General features: G+C 43.0%; 1 long non-coding RNA gene across 1 annotated transcript; it reads left to right on the top strand.

Annotated features, from left to right (window-relative positions):
* Positions 1-50: 50 nt before the first annotated feature.
* On the top strand, positions 51-12,527 carry LOC122575942. Its single transcript, XR_006319594.1, has 3 exons — positions 51-2,743; positions 10,600-11,004; positions 11,072-12,527. It is a non-coding gene; the product is annotated as an uncharacterized LOC122575942 (long non-coding RNA).
* Positions 12,528-24,370: the final 11,843 nt, after the last annotated feature.

Genomic DNA, 24,370 nt, shown 5'->3' with positions numbered 1-24,370 from the left:
CGGCGCCATACTGTTGGCACCAGCCGCTTTAAGCACATGCTCCTGGTCTGAGTATTGTTTCTTTCACCAGGAGAAGTTAAAAATAAAGGAGACGCTCTCTCGCGTTAGCCACTCTGTGTATTTTCTTTTGTTTGCTCTATCCGTGGGTCAGCTTTTTCATTCTTTGGTGAACGCTGTTGTGGAAATTACGACATACGCTACTAATTAATATCTTTGTTTGATAATTATCAGATAATTACTGAAAATATATCTAAGATGCGTAGATACGATTAATTACGATCGTCGTTGGAATCGCGAAGAGCAAAGAGTGATTGGAGATTGGAAACTAAGATGCCGAGAGGAATATGGGTCCAGATTTGTGCCACGCTCGATCAATAATAACGCTAAATTACGTAACAATAGATTACATATAGGCGTATACAAAACGAGACCAGCGAGATCGTGTGTCTAACGCCGGACATACGAGTATGTAACTCTCGTGACACGCGGATGACCACATTGACTAAAGTTAGAAGCGCGAAGTTAAAAGGAGAAACCAGAAGAACACGAGATGCGAGTGATATCACGATTCCTCTTCCTTCTCTCGTCGATCAGTCGTTCGTTCCTCGCTCTCCCACGTGGAAATCGAGAACGAAAACGATAATGGTAAGAACATAATGCGCGACAATGGAGTGGATACACTTGCGCAAGGCAAAACCAATAATATCACGTGTCCGCTACTATATAATGTCGCTTCGTGCTCGTGATACACGACCCATGATATATATTTGAATTAATAAATATACAAAGTACGAGAAATACGGATGTTTCCGCGAATTTTAAGAGAACTTTCAACACTGTGAGAAAGTTTCGACGAATCGCACAACGACAAAGTTTCCGAGGGCAAACTGCAAAGTAGCACGATCCGTCCTGCATCCACGATCCGTGTGTACGCATTGTTAACACAGATTTCATCTCCGGTACAGCTAACAATATACATGGCGAATAGCAACAATTTAACACGGAACAGCTAACGGACAAAACATGTTACGAATTACAACTATAATATATGTACATAAACCCTGGAAACCGTTACAGACCCGCGTGTATGAATCGAGGAATATAAATCGAAGCTCAAAGGATTAATCGGTATTGTTCTTGGCTCTGCCGTTATATTTCTGGAGAGAGAGAGAGAGACAGAGAAAGAGAGAGAAAGAGAGAGGGAAGGAATAATAGCATGATCGAGAACCAAAGTAGATGATGCTCGTAATGAATTGCGGCTATGGTTAAAACCGAATGCTAATTATCCGGTAGCCGCAGTGTTTGCGGCTACGATAATAACGATTTTGTTATATTATTTTTATATTCATTTATTTGATTCACGTGGCTAATTTTGAAATATAACGACGTGGGAGGACCGATTCTAAGAGTCTGAGAGGTCTCGCGAATGCATGAAAGTTAATCAATTCAAGGACTTGTGGACAACAAATAGTTCCATTAATCAACCAAAATAGGAAAAGTAGGTCGCCAACGATTCTCCGAAATTGAAGAGATTTCAAGCAAAGTTCGTTTATGAGTGAACTATAGTGGCGATCTGTAATGGCTGTTCTTTTTTTGTCCGTTGTAAACAAATCCGCGAAGGCAATGGTATATATTCCCTATCAACTTTAACGTCGTAAAATTATATTTCGTTCTGTAAAATTTTGCATTAGGAAAAGTGAAGGGAACGATGCTCGCGTGTTTTCAACGAAAGAACGAAAAATCGGTGGAAGAACATTGGGAAAAAGAAGGATCTGTCTCGGAACTCTCGAACGAACGAGCCTGCCACCCATTATCGTTACACGACTAATTAGCTCGAACACGCGACGCGATTCCGGACAACGATTTTATTCGCGACGCTTCGCATTACCGCGTTCACGGCCGCTAATTTCAGTCTGTCGTAGAAAATTCAGAATTTCGAGGCGAAAGGAACGCTCAGTCGAACGAAATTAACGAATTGAATTCGTTATATTTTCAATGTTCTTCTTGACTCGCTGCAACGCCGTGACTGCCGCATTACGGTTTACAGATTCAATTAAAATCGAGCAAACACCGTATTTCCTGTTCTACGTGATTTTAAAGAGACCTTAATCAAGAAAATCAAGGCGTGAGCAAATTGCGTTTAAAAATTCGGATTTAAATAGTTCGTGATTCGCTTGAAAGATAAATCTAAATCTATAAAGAAACTGTTGTTTCGCTATTTATTATTGAAAGGACGAATCCCTGATGCAAAAAGACAATCTCCAGTAAGAAGCAAACATCAGAAGCCGATGCTTTTTCTTCAACAAGCAGTCAGATACACGAAGGTTCGGCTCAATTAATAAATGGGAGGACGTCGTTAGCCCGATTCCAGGGTCGTTCACTGTACCAATCCTTGCATCGATCTCTCAGCTGGATGTTAGAGAGATCGAGAAAGCCAGTCGAAGGCGGTTGATCTTTCGATGGTTGCTGGTTGCTTGCGGCCTCTAAAGGGATTACGTTTCCTCTCGGGGACAATTCGTCAAGATCACGTCTTGGATCAGGCCGCAGAATCGAGTTGTTTGTTGCTCTCCGATAATAGATGCAGCATAATCGCTGCGGTCGCCCTGGCACACGTGCTATCGATTCTTCGAACCTGGTTTCCAGATCCTCTATGGCAGCTTAACGATCGCTCCACTCGATTGGCTAATAACTTTGACATCAAAGCGCTGAGAACGTGGCAAGAAAATGAAGGTCCTTCGATAGAGTAAGCGTTTTAGAGTAAATTATTCGAACGGAGTTTAGGCCAAAGAATTCTATAAGTAGCAACTTATTAAATTGCAAATTCATAAAATTCTTGCGAACAATTTTTATAACTTTTTGACATATATGTATACAGTTTGAATTATTATTTCATTCTGATTAATTACTATCACATTCTGTACGAAACGAGCAGATGTCCTAATAGTAGAGAGTATTGTAGTATCGTGAAAGAAGGCCTAAGTAGAGGTCGATCAAATCATAAAAACAGTTTCGTCTGCCCTTCAGTTGTTAGTTTACATCGAAGTAAGCCTATGTGATAAAGGTCACCTAGTTCATGCGGAGCATGGGCGTAGTGAGATCAGAAAAAAGAAAACGAACGCTAGAGGAGAAGGACGATTTTGGGTTCAAGGAGCGTTGACCGAGAGGTCAGGGTGTGCGAATCGAGAAGTGAGTGTGAATCGAGAGTCAGAGTTAGTTTAGAAGTCGAGGAGTAGAGTTGTTAGCGTTGTCGAGTTTCGAGAGTTGTTAGTGTTGTTGAGAGATAGAGTTGTTAGCGTTGTCGAGTTGCGAGAGTTGTTAGTGTTGTTGAGAGATAGAGTTGTTAGCGTTGTCGAGTTGCGATAGTTGTTGGCGTTGTTGAGAGATAGAGTTGCTAGCGTTGTTGAGTTGCGACAGTTGCTCGAGATAGAGTGTAGAATTTAGTTCCAGTTAAGCAACCATCGTTTTCTGTCTAATTAATGTCTGTGTAGTCAACTTATCGTAAATAAATTGTAAACAGTCGGGAAAAAATTTATATCTAAATTTAAACATCTTAAAGCGTCGAACTAAGCAGAACATTCGCGTATTCTAAATTTACCAAGAAGATGCTAAGAATTCGAGGAACGCGTCAAAAATGTTATATTACAGCTTGAAAAAAAGCAATTGTGACTTAGTTAATCGTTGTTTGTCGGTTTTCTAGCGGGACGACGCCCGTAACGTCACGTACGCGTTGCCCGATTCCGCGTTTACGTAATCGCGTGAGCTCCTTGTTCAAGCTTGACGATACGACACACAAGTTGAGATAGAAGTGTACACGAAGTGAATCACCTCGAACGGCGATAACGGGCTCCTCGTAAACAAATGGTGTAATCTTTGCACGATTTTTCTCATGACCGGATGCAACATAGTATCGCGATTGTAGTTGCAGTAAAGTGTAATAACAGCATATGTAGCGAAAGATTATAGAAAACAAAAAGTCAGTGCCAGCTATCGCTAAAGTTGACAAACTTTTCTCTTCTACGATTCTACGCAAATATTGATGCGATACAAACACGGGAAGCTCGGTAATACGTTTCATCTCCGGTATTTTGTAACTTTTTGCTAACTTTGACGAAATGCATAAAGCGATTAATTTTCACATAGGATATAACGATTTATCGTTGAAACTCGCACGATTGATATAAAGTGGCGATCCAGTCGACGACCGATCGTGGTCGGTTATTCACTCCGTTGAAACGTGACTGGAACGTGGATAGAGTGGAACGCTAAATAATATTTGATCAGACCGCGAACGCAGCCATTAACCGGCAATCTCACCGTATAAATCAACCAGGATGAACTTTCGGTTTGCTTTGCATTGCCATGATTTCTGCTTTTTCAAACGATTTCCGGAATTTCGTGCGCGACAAACAGAAGGTTGATCGCGGTAAGACGGTTGACGTCAATCTATCACGCGGACGCGTGCTCGTATTACGATGAATTACGCTCATCGGAAACACCGGCGCTCTCTCACATCATCGAACAAGCCTGAGCGCTCGCGCACACGCTATCGTCATCCGCAGGTGCGCTGGCTTGCAGAACGATGAATTATGCGCACGTACACGGTGGTGTTTCGTAATTCGGCGAGATGCGCCGGATAATCGGTCTGCCCTCTTCCGAGCCTCGTCGTTTCCTGTTCCAGGAAACCAGCAGGTTTCTGGAATTATATCTGGCACAGGTATTACATTTAGACGTGGATAGAATATTTATTAGAAGCAGTTCCAATACCGACCAGCTTCATGAGTTGCCTTGATCTTGGTGAATTTTGTAAGGATACGTGAAGCTTTGAATATTCCGAATGGTCATCAGGTTTCTAACATGAGTTTGAAAGAAGAGAAAGTGCTAATGTTGCCGTAAAAAAGACAATTGTTGTATCAAAGACAATTATTCGTATCATTATTTGTAAAGTCGTCAAAATAGTGTAAACACGCATATGTACATCAGCGATGTTTGTTTCCAAAAAATCGTTCTTAATTTTTCTTATGCTTCCCTCTTTATCGTATTTGCCAACAGATCAATCTCCGAGAAGAATAATAACTTCGAGGAATATCCTCGGTCAGTTTTATCAGTAGATGCATCTCCAAAAAGAACAATAGTCTAGAAGAATGGCTTTGGTTAATTTTGTCGATAAATCGCTATCCAAAGAGAAGAAACCGGAATAACAATAAATTGGTTCTTTTGACACTTGCGGGGATGTCTCGTAAAATATTATTCTTCGCGACAATAGCTGACTCTGTATCTAATTTTCTTGATTCGCGCGCGTATATATCTCTGAACATTGTAGCTTTCGTAGAATTTTATACGTTGGCGAGCAAAGTCCGGCGAGTCCTCGAAACAAGTAACTTTCAAGAAACAATAAACGGTAAACGCGGTTAAAACAAGAAGAGGAGAGACAGACAAGCTGTTGTACAAAGAGCGTGCGCGCTCAGAAAAGAGCCACGGAATAGAGTGGTCGTCGAGGGAACACAAACGGAACGGAACACTCGGAACGAACAAGCGCGGCAGCCCAAGCGCCAGACACTTTCGTCGGCGGATCCACGACGAGGCTGGTGTACACCAACTTACGCCGCGTTTACATTTGCATTTAATTCAAACATACGCGCTCGTGCATGCCGCTGAATTCCAATGTTTCTCTCGGCCGCAGCCGCGTGTCGGGACTCTCGCTTTACTCTGCAATTGTCACCGTTTTCGAATCAGCCCCATTCCTCCCCCGTTCCAAAATCCACATCCGCCCTTTCTCCACCTATTTCCTGCCCAAAGCAAAGATTAGTTCCTGGCACACATACCGCGCGCATAACAGGCCCAGCTTTAAAGCGGAATTGTATCCAACCTCAACGAATCTCGGCACGTGTTACGCTCCCGCGTGCCAGGCGACAGCCAACCGCGCTGGAATTGTGGTATCCGCGTTCTTCCCTATTGCGCAGTGTGTCTTAGGGTATGACCGACTCTTTGAGAATCTTCGGAGCGAGAGACAGAAGATGAAAATTCGTGCCAGATGGAATTCTGCTTTCATATTTTTTTATGAGGTACGGCATTGGATCCAAACTTGGATTATTTTGCATTTGAGTCATCTATTGAAGTGCGAAAGAGAGAGAGAGAGAGAGAGAGAGAGAGAGAGAGAGAGAGTAACATTTATCCAAATAAAACCATATACGTTAGATTTTTATTTTAAATATCCGAGATGTATCTCGATATTTTTTCATTTTGAAATAGTTTAAGCAGAGAATTTTTGCGAAAAGGACGTATTAAACACAAATTTAGTATATCATAATTGATAGCACGTAGACTTACGGAGCCACCCTGTAGCGTACTAAATGTATCGAGTGGTTTCTGTTACCGACATAATTTACAACCCTGCGAATCCCTCTTAACACGTGCTACACCAGAATATTCCTTCTCACTGATTCTGTCTCTCTCTCTCTATCGTGGTCCTCGACTTAATTTTAGTACTTCGTATTATTTCGGTTCCTGGACACACGCAGTCACACTTTTAATTTCTCGCTGTTATTCAGGTAGCCTTATCGTCTCGTTTTTACTCATCACCAACTAGCTACCGGTTTCCTATTTCGTTACTGTATACTTACTTTACTTTCACCTTTGTTTTATTATTTCCATTCTTTTATTTCTAATTCCTTTTATTTGTTCTGCTAGACGAGGTTTCCAGGTTTCATTCTCCTTTACTCATTTATTCTCATTTCCTAGCACTTTACAATCTGTTTTCCTTTGCCTTTTGTTACCCACCTCTTGCTGTATTTTCCTGTTACCTCATTTAAATTTCTCCCATTTTTGTTTTCCGCATTATTCTTTCCTTCGATGATACCATAATTTTTTACCTTCAAGTACCAATAACGAATCTATTAACAGGTTTCTAATCGAACGATCGGAAACTTGCGTTAGGAATCGATTCCTTAACAGACATCGATGTAGAAAGTTTCTAATCCTGAGAGCTCGAATATTTTGTTAAAGTAGCTTCGCCGTTGTCGAACGGACATCGTCTAATAATCACTTGGAGATCTAACTCGTGAATCGATACAGAGTTTCGAACATACTCAAACACCGTAAATGATCTTATCAACCAGGAAACTCTCGATCATCGACAAAAAGGCTATTATGCAAACTAACTGCTGGCTATCCTGCTCGTATCTGTTAGAAACTTGTCGAAAAGAACATTATACTACCTCGCCAAGTTTACCCAATTCATCCTGATTCTTAACAGCGATATCCACCCTCGATCTCGACCAAAAATCCTGAAAATCCAATGTGACCAATGATGGTCAACGATGGTATAGTAAAGTATCCCGCGGATAGTGTCCCACGAGAGAATTCGTGGATGAATAACCAAAACTGTACTATCACGATGGGCTCCTCGGATCGATTGGAATCCGAAGGTCAATCTTGATCGGTGACCAACTCTCGATCATCCCTGGTGAACGAACGCAGAGAGGTGGAGAGAAAATAATTGGAAAGAAAGGCAAGCACACGCGTGCATCAACGCAGAATAGGGGAAACTACGAAACAAGGTACAACTTTTTCAAAGCAAACGACGAATGGCCGTGGCGCGAGGGGCGAGCGAGCGATGCAGAGTGTCCGCGGGGCTGATTTACGACACACGCGGAATACGAGCGAGAATTCCAATAGGAACGGGGATACTTTATTGCAACGGCTCCCCTGTGCCTGGTAAAGATTAACACGTAACGCGTGCAAAAATAGGATTACACCGTAATTTCCGGGCCGTCTGTATGCACACTATTGCACACGCGAAACGGGGATTACGCCCGGGGCCACCGCGTGTTCGAGGGAACGTTTGTATCACCGCACGCGGAAAACACTTCGTTATTGGCCGTTGCGGCTCGAAAACGCTTGCCGCCAGCGTGATTTTGCTTTGTGCGTGGAAATCCTCCTGACTTCGATGTGTGTTTTTTTGCGAGGGAGACAATGATAAGCGTTGATCGTATATGCATAGGCTCGTGAAAGTATTTATCACCTTTCATAAATGTGTTACGCCCGTCACACGAAACATTTTAAAATTTTCATTAGCACTGTTACGGTGATTATATTGTTAAAGCTCGAAACGAATTTGAAAATGTGCATATATATACATGCGTGTGAATTATATTTAGCACCATATTGCGTTTGATGACATATGAAAATTACACCTGCTGGAGGTGTATTCAACACTTTTTATGTATCCATTTTTTATAGGTTCTTTTTTACGGTTCATATACCTTTGCAAGTCAGTGTACGATACGATATGCACTTTGCTATTGGAAAAGTGCGTTTATACGTCTTTTAGTAGAGAAAGGGTGATTTAGTGACCGCTATGACGGTTTCTATCTACGTCAAGATCTAGAGTCCTTTGTTAAATAAATGGAAAAGCTGTCAGTCTTGAATCCATCGTATATTTATGCCCGCCTTTGGGAATTCGATACTTTTGAAATAAAATACTGTGGTTGATGTTCGGGATATACAGGAACTGGAGACTATAGCTAGAACGAGTCAGTTCGATGATACAAAGGACCAAGTTTTTCCTTCGAAGGCTTCGTTTCGGAGGCTCACCGGCACGAATGGTGAATATTTATGCGCCAGCTGGATACCGTTGGAGGAAACGCAAAGCGCAAAACCAGGGATTCATTGTTCCCGATACAGCTGAGTCTCTCCGATTCACTGATAAACGCTAAAAGCGGCCACGACGTCGGGACGAGAACGACACCGTTAACGATGACGAAACGCAAGTCGACCCAATTCCACCCTCTTGCGCGTGCACACACAAACGAAAAGCTGATTTATCGCAGACGCTTCCCTCGCACCGTCCGGCGATGGTACATTAAACTCTCCGCGAATTTATGGCGCATTATTTCGAACAAATATATCTTCTTCGTTGGTAACTCGCATCAACTTCCAGCCATACCCCATTTGCGTGAGACTCGAAGGAAAGATGAATAAGTCGGCTAGAAATAGAGCAGGGAGTGAAAGGGAAACAGGAAAATTCGCGATGAGATAAACTGACCGAGAAACACAGAGGTAGAAGGGGAAGAAAAAAATTCCCTTGTCTGATTTATGGATAGCAATCTCTTGGAGGTGCTCGAAATATCACGCGCAGAGGCGGACGTCCTTCCTCTCGGCAGACGATGCGCCAAACAAGGTCCTCCGATTCGCATCCGTACAGAAAATTGGCACCCATTCGGTCCAGTCGCTCGCCCGTATAATAAATGCCTGCGCCGGACATCGTGATGCTCCCCGGAAACCGACGGACGTTGTCGTGCGTTCCACGATCAAAAGACATCCATGTGAAAGGGTAAAAAAACCTCGAGGATCCGGACGAATTTCGTAGTAGCCTTCTGGTTTGAATTATGGAATAATAATTCGAGAAAAATATTCGAGATGAATTATGCACTTGTGTAAGAGAGAACGTGGTATTTTGCTGGGAACCAGATTGACAAATGATAACACATAGTTCGTTTGAAGCCTAAAAATCAAACAGTTTCTCGAATCAAAAATTATTTCCTTTTGTTATATTACTATCGCATATTTTTAAAGATCAGCAATTCACTTGTTTGAGTTATCAGTTGCCTTACACTGTATCAAATCAATTATTGTAATCATATATTGTTCGCAGAGATTCCGCGAAGATTATATTAATCTAATCATCTATCTCGATCATTACTATAATCTGGTCATTCAACGTAACGATAGCAATTGGGCACAGCAGGTGACAATACGAGCGAATTACTTTGATTATAGTCATTATTCCTCCTCCTTTGCGATAATAGTTATTTCAGTCACATATGCTACCACCTGCATACACATTCTCCTGTTGCATATATACGCTACATCAGAATTTATGATGTACGTGTGAGATTAGATCTCGGACATCTCTATTGATATGCATCATTGCATACTCGTAAACTTGTGAAGTGTAGGAATAGATAGTAAAAGATACGGGTTGTATTATCTCACTCCTTCTATAAGCAGTGTCTCTTTTTCCACCCGTCATTTCATATAGAATAAGTATTATCAATTATTGACATTATTCGTCAGAAAACTAAATGGACGCCTACGCACATGGATATTTATTATCTTTTACACACCATTTATAATACTCTTCCTCCTCTCTTCTGTGATGAATATTTTTTAAAATTTAATTTTCAAAGTGGAAAATCCATTAGAAGATCGTAAAGAATAATGAATTCATGGTGTAATTAATTTTTGAGAAATGAAAAATCAGATGAAATAAAACCAAACAACCATCGGGGATCGAACTCGAATCTAACACACAGTAGATGAGAACCATACCTACTCAGCCATCGAGCTCGTGTTCTTGACCTTCGATTCCCAGCTTGTAGTAGTAGTCGGAGATCGATCTTATAGGAAAAATTTTTCATATTACAAGTTTTGTATACAATGTCAACGTTGTTTTACACACACGCGATAGTCTTCGTTATTTTATAAAAATACTTTCGAAAATGTTACTTATCCTACCGTTACTCTTTTAGCTGCTTCCCGTCTTTTCATTCATAGGATTTGAATAATATTTATTTACTCGACTACTTTCTTCTTCTCTAGAGAAGTTTACTTCGCTCTTCTGTCAAAACACCAGCATCAGCTAAGATCCAACGTGAATTCTTATGCACAATGTCAAAGGACAATTCTCAGAAGTCCAGAAATTTTCACTCGAGGAAGGGGAAGATCGTTTCTGTTCAGTTTTAATTTTCCATGTCTTTGTGGAAGTTTCTTCGTCTGGAAGAGGTATTCGAAGGAAAGGAAAGTTTTTCCTCGAAAACGGAATTCGACAGCTGCTCCCGTACCCTTTTTGAACGTGTCGACTCCTCGAAAGAAGGGACAACGAAGAAGAACAGATTCGAGTGAGCGAGTTCCGTAACGTGGCGCGTACTTTGAGGCATTCGACAGGGAATTTTTTCTAAATTTGGAAAGCAGGACGGGAGTCGCCTCGGGTGCTGCTTATGACAGGTGAGCAGGCATGATCGATGGATAAACTTTACGGATAATTAGGTAACGGCGTTCTCTCTATTTACAGGCGCGCGCGTTCCATCGTTGAATGCCACGCGAGAGGCAGAAGCGTCAATTTCGCGAGGAACGCGTCGAAGGAAGCTGGAAATTGCCGCTCATGAAACCCTCCTTTTGTTTTCCTCGAACGGTTTTTCATTTCGCTGTCTGCTGGTTCTACTTGTCGCACGAAACGCAGCCGCGTAAAAATCTCGTAAAACGCGCAACGATGTCAAAATTTCCGGATCATTTAAGGCTATACGACGTAATAAACTTTTTATGGAAGTTCGTCGGAAAATTTGTTTCGCGGCCGTTTGTTTGTATTTTATTTTCTCCTATTTTCCCTCGAATGCGCCGGCTACGGTTTACGCCACAGCCGAAGACGAGACCAATTCGTTTCATGACCGATCGACGGCTACGTGTGAACGGTTTCAATTTTACATGACCAACAACCGAAGAGAATAATTGGTCGAATTAGCAATTCAATTCCTTCGACGGCGATCGATCCGCGTGGCCGATTCGTTTTATTCGCGAATATTTTACAGCAACGATCTACACACAAAAGAGACCAACGTTAGGAGGTCGCAGCACTTTTGTCACGTCCTTGAGGAACATGTATTTCGACGCTTTGTTAACACTGTAGCTAGTTTTGTCAGAGATTGACTGATATACTAATGTCAATCAACTCCTGATGAAGCTAGCTGCCATGCTGGCACAATGTCGAAACACAGTTTCCTCAAAGACTCGACTCATACACGGGGGAGCCTTTATTCCAAAAATTCTACAATGCCAGGCTGTAGAAGTGCCAGATTTGGAATTTTTCTCTCCCTAGCACATTATCCTGCGGCGACTCTGCACAGCACAAGATGTCTATACTAATAACTATAAGTGTTAGGATACCTACTAATCTCCTAAGAATTGAATACTTTTCTGTTGTCTAGTTGCTTCACTATAAATATATTTTCATTCATCTCTTATAAATTTATTACTTGTACATTATATTCGCCTTATGCAAAATATAAAATAAAATAAAATTTGTTAGAGTTTTCCAATAAATATAACGACAGGGTGCCCTAATACTTATGACCGGCATTGTATGTCCTTCAACACCCTTCTTCGACGATGTATCAGCATATTTTAACGCCAACACGTCCCAAAATGTCTTGTCTCGTCATTCGGCCTGGCAGACAACTTCTTTATATCGGATGTACGCCGTAATCTCGCCAGCGGTCGATCGATTCGGGCGCTGACAGGGCTTGTCAAGCGGAGAACAATCTCTAACAATTCCGCGTCGATTCTTTACCGAGCTCCTGGGACACTCGACGTTGCTGCTCATGAATATCCGCGAAAGCTACAGGCCAGAAAAGAGGCCGCGAAACGTCCCGCGGAGACGGCGTCAGTCACCAGACATCATGTCGGCTTAAAAGTATTGGCAAGTCTCTTACTAGTGGCGTAACACGATTTTCATTTCCAAAAAGGATAATTTTCCCTCCGGTGAAACTGCCACCAAATTTCCAACCGCAGCGGCGAGTAGTGTCTATTGGTCGTGTTTTTACTGAATGTCAGTCACAGAGGAAATCTCGATCGTAGAGAAGACGAGTCACGAACAGACACTTCTCGCGTGGAAAGGAGGTAATCGAGGAACGTTTCCCTACACTCGACACGCACGCTAGAAGACTTTTGTGCGTCACTACCGAGAATCGATCTCGACGAAGGAGAAGTATAATCGAAAAAAAAATTTTTTTTTTGGGTAGATTTCTCGTTCTTCTGCGGAATCCTGTTGCATTCTCCTTTTTATTTATATTTCTTAAACACTTTGCCATATCTCTGTTTCTTCTCAATGTTCTGCAAACGCCTGTTTCATTTTGCAATCATTTTTGCGCAGCTTGCACACTGTTATAATTACTGCCAGTCAAGGTCCCTCGTACATGCTTCCCGCCGTAAATGTGTTAAGGAAAATTCAACGAACTCGATAGTGTCCTTCGCGTTGAATATTTTTCTTGTTGATGAAACATCTTCTGAATCATCAAATTGCTACCATTTGGTCAAACCATCGCCGCAACAGAAACATTGATCGAGTCTACTTGCATACGAGCGGGGAATGTTTGTCCTGCGGCAGATGGACCGCGAGTGGTCATCTAATTATAGCCAATTCGCGGATGCAGCTTTCAGCTAGTTCAACAATGAGCTTCCCATTAGCCGCTGCGTTATTCTTTCGACCAGTTTGATTCGAGCAGGCGTGCATTCGATGTCTCGCGTAATTCCCAGAGCTGAGTGCAAAGGAACCGAAATGCATTTGCACGGAAGGAAATGCAGAATACATTTCCGGAAGCGTTTCAGTATTACTGTACTAGCGGTGAGAGGGTTGCTCGAAGTTTCCTTCCAGGAAAGAATTGAATTAGCAGCCGCGACGCGATGCCTGCTGGTGCTGATTAAGGGAACTGCCAGTCATCAATGCGACTTCTGCAGCTCGAAAATAATACGCTTCTAATAAACGGGTTCCAACGTTCCTGGCCAATTAAACGGAAAATGACAATTACAAACGACTATGTAGTTCTTTTCGCGCGAGCTAACTCTGTGGAACGATGAAATCGACCGGGTTCCTTAATCTGAAAGGATGGCTTTCTTTTATCCGTGTTTTTATTACCAAACCATCACCCAGACAGTCTCTTCCAAAAAAAAAATTTAAATCATTGTCAAAGATCGTTCGTCACAGATCTTGTTGCTGAGTGGTTCTTGCTTGCTCGAACTAATATTGTTAGTGAAATTTTACAATTTACACGTTACAGCTATACTAATAAATTCACTAGTAAATACCTACACAATAGGATCAACGAAACAAATAAAATTGCGTAAGTAGATTGCACAAGATACACGTCAGTCGCTTGTCATACTTTGTGTCTCTAGATTGCATACAACAGCGTAGCGAAAGGAGGTAATATTAGCGACGTAATCTGTAATTTATAAAATTGCAAAAGCTGCTTGTGCAACGGAATTTCACAACCTATAACGTGTGAATTCATTAATACTAAGCGTTAGGCCTAGATCAATGCGTCTTGAGTTTTCGACCGTTCCAATGAGCTGATCGTTTGAGTGATCAGCGTAACGTAAACCTAAACTCAGACAATCCCCATGCATTCGCATACAAACACACGTACAGATCTATGTTTCACAAATCATAGCTCTTGTTGACGTCTCGACGTCATCGGTCAATGACGTTAGCCCTGTGCTCGGATGTCCAGAAAATGTGTCGGCACCAACTAGCAGGCCGGTGAGTTTCAATAATCAAACAGCAATCAAGAGTTCTCTGATTCACGAGCGTTGCACGGTAAGGATCAGGAGAGAGAGAGAGAGAGAGAGAGAGAGAGAAAGAGCGCGATCGTAAATCGATTGGAGGGATCGAGAATCGCGTCAGCAGATGCTCGAGATACAAGTCCCACCGACGTGGCCGGAACGCGTGTGTATGCGTCGGCCTACTCTGCGAACTTCGCTCCTCGCCCCTCGCGTCCTTTTCTCTCTTTCTTTCGCATATTCATGACGTCACCACACCCCTACCATCGTTTTCACCATTACTACGATGCCGCCACCCTCCACCCCGCTCATGGTTAGGGTAGAATCTGGTAGAGGTCGATACACCCCCTCGCGCTCTACACGGCGGGGCAAACTGGCCTTCTACTTCTTCTCTCGTGACCCCGTGTGTTCTTTCTATTTTCCTGCCTCGCGTGCTTTCTCGTTTTCTTCTCCATTTGTCTCTCAACGTTTCGTTTCTCCGTCCACCGTTTTCGCTATTTTTCCTGCCCACCCCTGTCCACCTGTGCATACACGCCAACCTGCTTGTATGTGTCGGCGAAGTCGAAAAGCGAAGAAGGTCGGATAAACGATGTCGGTTCGAACACACGACGCTTGGAGGGTGGAATGGAAAGACGAAGGGTAAATGAGAAAATAAGGGCTGCGACGTGCCTGTAGGTGGTAGAGAACGTAGGTAGAAACATTTAAGGACAAGAGTTATTCCGAACACATGATAAAAGCATGACAAATGCCGGTGTTTAAAGACGTTAAAGCGATACTTTCGTCGCGAAAACGAAATATAAATTCATAACTCTGATGCTCTTAGCGCAAGCAGGCTTCGTACAATCCAATTAGTATCAACAGTTTCGTGTTTCTTGCTTACTTTGTAAGAGGCAGTCGTTTCACTGATGAGACCTACAGATAGCCAGACAGCTTAACAATTCGAATAAATCTGGAGGCAAGAACGAGTGCAAAAAGACATGGTTCTCTATGTATTCATCCGACCGCAGACGTCACGAAAATAAAGTTAAAAGAAGGGTAAGGAGAAGAAAAAGTGGAAGGAAGAAAAAGAGGGGGTGAGCACGGTGAACTAAACGATGGAGGAAAAAAGAGGGAGGAAAGAGGAGAACACCGGGATGCGGGAGGGTCGTGGAAAAAGTCGGCGTAAAGAAATCAAGCGAGTCGAGCGAAGGGGGTGAGGGTATGACGCACACAAGTTCCGTGGCGTGCATGCGTGTTCGCGCACGCAGTGTTCGCTCGAGTGCTCGCTCGAGTGTGCGTGAGTACACGGTTGCATATACGGTCACGCACACGCAAGCGCGACTCAGTATGACGTCACAAGGGCGGGGTCCTCGTTAGCAGCACTCTGCCGGTGCACTGGGACGACGAAGAGGCGAGCAACACGTGGAAAAGGGGTCGTGTCAGACGACCGGTGCGCGTCCATCACCTCCAGGTCCGCACCCCTCGCCCTCTTCAGCCAACTTGCCCTGCGAGCGCTTAAAAAGCGCCTTGTCTTCTCCTTGCTTGTCTCACGATTCGCTGCATCGCCTTTTTCCTTTGGTTCTGTTCCGCGAGGAACCCCCACTTACGCCTCTTAGTATCGGGAAAATTGGGCAAACATGGTATCCTGTTCGATGTTCAACGTGAAGATTTTCAGTTTGTTTCTAATCATACTGCGTGTTGCTAGGTGCAGCGTGAAAAATTATTAATAGATTGTGCACGTTTATGCGAATTTATATTTTTATGAATTTCACCAAAAACATGGAACCTAAAAAAACTATATAAATTAAGGTAAAGAATCGTTATTGATGCGCAATGTTGAACATTTTGTTAAAACGCTGGAAGATTTGGACGTACAGAATGTGTAAATCGGAGCAGAATTAAGGTGAATAGTCAAGGCAAAGAAATATGGCGAATTTTAGGGGGTGGAAGATTCAATCGAAGGAAAAGGAATGAGTTGATTTGTCGGACGTAATTTTTTGAACCGCTCCACATGGGTTCCGAGACACGGGAAGTTGAAGATACTATCGGTTTAAAGCATTATTTCCGGTGACCTGCGTCCTCTGCGACCGAGAATACTGCCACTTCCGCTAGAAGAGCAGAGAGGTTGAAAGAAAATTTAACAATACACTTGCGTCACGATAAATAATGGTCCTGGTGGTATAAAATGATTCAGATCTTGGGACGGTGAAGCAGAAATCTTGAGCAAGAACTTTTTAGCGAGATAGCGCAAAATAAACCGTCTTGCAGTAAATCGAAATACTTTCTTTGACTGTATGACTGCAGAATAGGGGACGTTATTAGCAGAGTTACATTTGAAACCGTAGGTAATTTATTCGACTACCGCATTGGAACAAAATCCAATAAAGCTAAAAAACCAACTGTTAAAAATGTTTCACCGTTCAAAAATATTGAAAAATTTCTCTGTAATAACAAATATTAATGCAGCTCTGGAATTCTGTAATCAGCAACTGCATAGCGTTCTGCAGACCAAAATGAAAACCGAATTCACGTATATCTCAGCGCGGTGCGAAATTCCGTAGACCAGCGTTCCCAAAATTCCGACACGTAGAAACTCGATGGAAAATCGTGGAAAAGTGCACACGAGTGCGGTTCGACGGTCGCCTGGACACATCACGTTGGAAGCTGAAGGAAATGTCTGAAGGCCCGAGGTCTACCATAAACCATTCGACGTATCCGCAGGGTGGAATGTTAGATCGATTTAGATCGAGTCGTGAAGGTTGGTGGCGCAGAAAGAGAGATCGGGAGAGTGACGGAGAGAGAGAGAGAGAGAGAGAGAGAGAGCGAGAAAGAGAGATGGTCAAGCTAAAACGGCAAAGTAACTTCCTTCCAAAATGGACTGTGCGAACTAAAATCGCCACAAGTAACTGCGGTTCGTTCGGAACCGACTGTTGTTAATCTATTTTCCGGAAAAGAACCTGGTAGCTATCTACACGATATCAACGAAAATTACGTCGAGTTACGAGTCCGATTTCCAGATAGGAGAAAATTATCGGTGCTTTCTAAAAATTGGTTTCGAACTCGTCCTGTGTGCTTGTACCCAGCTCGTTATTCGAACCTTTAAATATTCGGTATGTTAAAAAGCAGCACTCGAGGCAGCTGGTGGCAATGCTTCACGACCAGAGTAATTTCATTCGTCCACAGGTTCCCCAAGGACGCTCCCACAAACAGGAAATTAACAAACGGGCAGCGAGTCCGCGTTTTTCCCCATTATATCGTATATTTACCAGACCGCCGATTCCCCTTGGAATATTTCAAACAATTCCTCGTACCGCTGAAAATTTGAGCGATCCATTAACGGCGTAAGAAAAGAATTCGATCGGGTCTCGGCTGTCGAAATGCAAAGAAGAAAACTGATGAAACGTAGAGTTTTACGAGCGCCTCGTTCGAAATGGTTCCGCGTGCTGATATAACGAATACGTTCAACCCTTATCCCTTAACTAATTTCGTCTCAGACACACTGATAGTATTGTACACGCGAAACATAACCTTTTTACTACCGCGTGTGCTTTACTTTTACGTGATTGCTCAAAGATTTCTTGGATTTTCATAGACTACAGAACGAACGATTTATGTGTGCAACGTCAGCCAGTGAAACGTATCTGATGTTTTACGATGCCACGATACACAAGCCGCGGTTTATAGACGCGAATCGAATAACGGAAAAGGGAGCCATTCTTCGAAACGACGCGAAAATTGCTGCACTTGCTTTCAACAGTTCTTCCAGAATTTTACTTCTTTCGATCTTTGTTCCTCTTTCATCGTAATCGTTACTAAGCGAACAATTTGTACTTACCACGATTCTAAGAACTGATGGATTCCTATCTTAAATACAAGTGATAGAATCGCCTAATACATTCTGCGAGAAGAATTACAAACGTAACAGCTTTCCAAGAACAGCACGATGATGATTGATGATGAAGTAGTAGAGATGGTCGAAATAAAAAATTCTCGGAAGATTTATGATTCTTTGATTCGTATATACAGTCGGAAGCAAAAGTTTACATACACCCCTAAAATTTGGAGCATTGTAAGAAAAGTGTTATCTGTCGCGTTATTTTTTATACGAAATTTGATATGAAAATACCAATTAATTAAAATTTACTTCTTGTGAATTCTGTAAGAACATTCTGTAAGTATTGCTGTTGTTGCAAATAAGTTGACGTGTCCCAATACCTAAGAATGATACTGTAAGAGAATCGGAAAATTAATGTATGGTGAATGAGACAGATTTGACGAACGATGGAGAATCGTAGTTGAACAGAGACGACAGACGCGTGGATTGCGTATCGTCTTCGTTCCCTTACCGCCTTCTCCGCTGCTGTTACCGTAACAATACGTAATACGACGTATACGTATACGAGCATTACGTTTCCTGTTTGCGTTATGACTATGTACGCTTCGTCGTATTAGTCATTTGCCCGTTATTGACCAAGTCGAACGGTCGCGAACAGAACATGCAATAATTCTCCGGTATTCATCGTAATTGTGACGTTACGCGTTATCGTGGAAAATTTTCATTGATGGAAATCACGGAGATGAAATGTTGTTTACGCACATTGAAATGAGTTCGTTCGAATCGCCATACTTCGTAGAAATTATTGCCGCGTTACGTACTATATCCAGTTTCCAACTAGATCTCGTTTCTCAATCAAATTTACCCCCCTTGATTAATTAGGTAGATTTTAGTAAATAGATTAACCTCTCGATGCGAAATGGATGATACCGAAAGGCCTTCTCGAAAAAGCATAATCGAGTACGCAGAGTCGTTCCACCTTGTGGTCAGAAACATTTCCACCAATCTCTATAATCCTTTACCGACTTCATATAACGGCGAATGCAATTACGGGTGAAGGTAAAAGAATCTTCATCGAGTCTGCATTACGGCAAAAGTAATTCGAAACACGATATACAGGAAGGTTCTTCGTGAAATATTCGAGGATGATTCACGATGGAAATACAATTCCTTCCAACAGAATCTAGCAGCAGGATGACCTATTCCTTTTCTTTCCGACCTTGCACGCAAAGTCTCGCGCTAGAGTTCACGAACCTTCTCCACAAAGAGTTTTTATGCACTCCACTTATTGTTAGCTGGGCCCGATACCAGAGAGCTCGTGCGGTTAATTTTAAGCAAATCTCCGAGCTAATTTTAATGCGTAATTTTACGGTGACCGACCTCGTAAAAGGACCCTTAGACGACGAAATTTATCACAGTTCGGATAACGCTTCTTTCTTCTTTTTCTGCTCTTTTTCTATTCTTTTCTTTTTACGTACCATCAATAAATAATAGGAACTCGTAGTTCCTCGGCAATCACTCTCGCGTGGACCTCGTAAACGAAGCTTTATCGGCCGAGTTATTGCGCCTAATGCGGGGAAGTTTCCCTTTGCCGATCCGTAGAAACATTTGCATCCAGCGTGATATCGAAATCCTGACGAGTTCGAGGAACGGAACAAAGGGTTTTAACGCCGATTAAACGGATCGCGTAAACATCCTAGAAATCGCAAGCGCTTCGATCGCGTTAACTTTGGGAACGTGGTAGCGACGAGCAAATTACAAAGTCAATGCGCATCGCCCTCCGTTGGAAACAGCGAAACGGTTTCAAAGTTCACCGGCAGCGATGAAATATCTTGGTGAGAAGTATGTCGAAGTATGCCGGTATACTCCACCAAAGAAATTTCGAATATAGGAAATTGCTTTGAAATTGCTCGGAAAGATTCTTCTAGATTTCAGAATAATCTTCTCTTCTTTGGTTACCTCTTCAAACATCCATGTCTTATCACCAGGACGAGTAATTCGACAAACATTTATCCAACACCTTTCCTGTCTCCCGTAATCGCACGTTTCTCTATCGATCTCCATTCGGATTGACGTAAATATTAACCCTCTTAATCTTCGCTATCAGATTAACTGCTCACGGATAGGTGGAAAAAGCTTCCTGCGATCGTCACCTGCCTTTTACATTTAACATATGAAAATCTTTTTACATTCAGTATCAAAGAGATGCATATTGAAAAACACAATTCTTTAAGGTTCTGTAACTAGCCATTGCTACAAATATACTAGATGATAACGTTATCGCAAATTGAAGTATCAAGCGACGACAACCATTGATGTAACTGCACCTTGGACCGTTTATATTTTGTGGAAGAACTTTAAATCTCCGAAGTTGTTCGTAGATCGATATTTCGTTTACAATCGTTTATTAATATCGTACATAGTACGCGGAACGTTTAGAATTGAACTTCGTTATGTTATTCTAAAAATATCCTGATTAACCAACCAAAAAACGGTGTTCATGTTATCATAATCCACAAGAAATCCTCGTGTCCGAGTTTACTGTCTGACCTAATCCAGGACACGATCTCCTTCGTTGTTCCTCTAGAACTCGAATTATATACAGTAGATAACATCGGACTAGGTAAATCGCAATGATCGCTTCTCGTGCACGTTGACAGACAATGCTGGTCGAATTCGATGGTGGTCGCGAGGTGGCCCCGTATCTCTTCCCAAAACGAAGGAGTTCCTAACTAGTTTCTCCGTGCATGTTCTCCGGACGGGAACAATGCTGATACACGTACACACTGCGCACCAATATGTGTCCTCTACAAGGAAACAGAGGAGAAGCCTGCACGTCGGAGTTACGACAATATGCCGAACTTACCGACGGCAAACTTTCGGCAAAGAGACAGACGGAGAGAATGAGAGCAGCTCGCGGGTGTGGATGGGGATGGTAGCGTTGACGCGGCGTCGTCAAAGGAGCCGAGGACGTCTGCCTTATGGATACACAGAGAGCAGCAGAGGGAGGGTGAAAACGAGAGACGCGGCCCTGGGCGTTCGAAGGGCGGCCGCGATAGCCACCGTTGGAAATTTCGAGCTCGAGAATTCTCCTCGCCGTGCCGTGTGTCCTCTCGCTCTTCTGCCTCGCTCCCTGTGTGACACAGTTTTCTTTTCCGCATAGAGAAGGCTGTATTGTGAGCGAGCGTACCGGCTAATTTTTCGACGTTCCTGAAAACTTTCGGCCCGATGGGAATTAAATTACGTTTAGAGGTTTTAATAAGCAACAAGTAGATTCTCCGTGCTCTCGAAAATCGAAATAATACATCCCATTAAAAAAAAAAAAAAAAAAAAAAAAAAAAAAAAAAAAAAAAAAAGGAAGAAATTAAGAAAGAAAAACGAGAACGTCGTCGTGTCGTCACTCTATCAATTATTGCCTTTGGGTTTTTCTTTTCCCTTAAAGAAAAAGTCGGTTATAAAGTTAATTCTATCCGGAGGCTTCTCGCTACTCCCGCGAATTAATGCCATGGCCCGGGTAATATATTCCGATTGAATTATTTTACACAGGAACGGCTGGATTCCTTTCTTTACGTCCCTTTATTTTGAATTATTCATCGCTTTGTCGGAAATTGCTTCCGTGCCACTTTCAATTACACGTTTGTCCATGTTCGACTTTCGCAGGGAACAGCTCATCGTCCCGCCTCGGCTGCCATCCTCCTTCACCCCGTAATTTCTTTCCTTTTTCGACGTCTCGCGACGCGGGATAGCGGATCGTCAAGTTATCGAACTCCAAGTTATCGGTTCCTCGCCTCCAGGAAGATTCCAAACGATCGCAACTTCCAACCGTCGAACTTCAAACGACGAATCTGCGTTGGTAATGTCCCGTTCTTGCTTCTTCCAACAAGTTCCACGGTCGCTTATAAGGTTGCCGAGTTGTCGAAGTGGCATATAATTTCTAAACTACTCTCTCCCAGTCCGGAAAAGCGGTCACCAACGTATGACCCGTATCAACACGCGCGGTAGGCTCAGCCGTAAATACGGTTCACGGTCGCGAACCATCGGTTAGGGATATAGGAAAAAGCGAAATTTAACCTATTTGTTTTACTATTTATTAATGGAAATTTCAACTTTTGTTAGACCGATAGAAAACGCGAACAAAATAGGATCAAAGTTTGCCCGAAGCGCCATTTTTATCTCACGTTCCGGCTGTCCATTTTAATTAATAACTGTCCCTTTTTAATACGATTTCGTCGTCGTATCGACACGTTGAAAAATGTTTGCAAGCCCGCGGTTCACGTTTTTATTACGTTGGACATTCGAGCTCTCTGTATAATGACGAGGATTTTATTAGAGGGACGCACGAATTAATTTCACCTGGAAGCTTATCGCGTCCCACGTGGCGATTAAGCGAAGAATATGTACGTGCAAATATCTGGATCGTTGGTTGCTGGCTCACGTAACAAAGAGAGCGAGGTGGCTTCGATCCGGGCCGGTAGTTCGATAAAAATTTAATAAAGCATCGGAAAAGTATCGTAACCTGAGAACATACCGGGAACCGTTTAATGAAATTTTTATTGCCACCGTCCAGCCGCCATAGTGCTGGAAAATGCGGGCCGATTTACGAATAAGACCCGAAGATAGATTCGTTAAAATTTCCCTCGACTCATAACGAATTCTCAAACACACTGCCGTCCGACAGTCACCGAGATCGAGTCTCAACGTCCACCGAGAGCGTTTCCAATAAATATTCTATGCATTCTTAAATCTTCATTTCGGGGACTAACTTTAAAAGAGAATACCCGATCAGCCAATTTCGCCCTTTAAACTGCCACCTCTATTCTTATTCTATCTCTTTTAAAGCCATAGAAAAACACCACACCCATAATGGCTTCTTTGGTAGTATCACCTTTAAAGCCGCGATCCAGTCGTGGAAAACGAGAACGAATCGAAGAGAGGAAGAGGCCGATTGTTGACGTCGGCCATCAACGACTCTGATCAACCGATTAACGTTTCGCTACACCGATGTCGGTATCGTAATCAGCGTATCGCGATCTGACGCCTGAATTGTTGATCGTCGAGCTCTTCTCCTCGTCTTATTGTGATAGTTGCACGTTCATGAATATACCCTAGGGCTGGTAACAAGCAGCCAGCTAGAGAGCAACATAATATATTCCCGATCCGGTGGCTCGATGTTCTAAAGGCGACTATCAAGTTGTGGTCGCCTAATTTACGATCCCGGCAAATGGACGCCGGCTTTAGTGGACGCGGCTTCGGCCGCTCACTGCCGCCCCCCTCTTTTGCTTCTCGTTTTCCCTCGACCAGAGCTTCCAGCAGAGGTGAATCTTCCCCGGGGAGTTTGTTATCGCGGCGGAAAGCAACGCGTGAACTTCACGATCTAGGGAGCAACGTGAACAATTAAGTGGCGGCAGGGATAGCTCGAGGGGACGGCTATTTCGAATATTAAGCCCGGGGGTTGAGGGTGGACGCTTCCAGCTGCTCGCTGGATTACTTGGATAAATCTGGACCCAAATTCGGCTCGGCTGAATGGTTCGGATATAGAAGAGGATTGGACGGGGGATGTTTGGAATAGCTGGCGGAGTTTTCCGCTGAACTTGGCCTGGTTTGGTAATTATATCCGGCTTTATTGTATCTAAGCTATCCATTAGCGAGTAGTCTAATTGGATAGTTCAAAGTTAATTGAAATATTAAATATCCTGCTGCTAGTGTCACGATCACGATCTATGAAGCGGAGCGGACAATCGATCAACACGCAATGGATTACAGTCTGCTAGGCAATTGGAACGGTAGGCCTGGCGGTAACGCATCTTCCAATGACCCGAATGGTTCAATTGATCAGATCTAATCTGAGATTCGGGCAAATCGATCTGGCGAACAATGGGAACTGGCAACTGGTTGCCATTTCGCCTATTGGGTTTATAGGAAAGAGATTTATCATCTTCGATCGATCGAATAATTGCTAACCGACTTTAGGAAATCTCCCTACCTTTTTCTTGCTTAAAAGCTGCACGAACGTAAAGATATCATAGATAAGATCGCAAAGGGAAGAGCAAGCTACGCTATCAGAATAAGGAGAACAGGCGTATTTTTTCGCCAACGGACCGATCGGTCGATGGTCCAAAGTCGACTGTCGGGCCGCGTCGGTCGGGTGCTGGCGGCGTCCCGACGCTTGCGCCGCAGCTCTCGCAACTCCGTCAGACGGCGCCCCGACGCTGGTACCGACGGACG

Source organism: Bombus pyrosoma, linkage group LG15, assembly GCF_014825855.1.
Source record: "Bombus pyrosoma isolate SC7728 linkage group LG15, ASM1482585v1, whole genome shotgun sequence".
NCBI lineage: Eukaryota > Metazoa > Arthropoda > Insecta > Hymenoptera > Apidae > Bombus > Bombus pyrosoma.
Note: the sequence above shows the minus strand (reverse complement) of the source record. Positions and strands in the feature narration are given on the sequence as shown.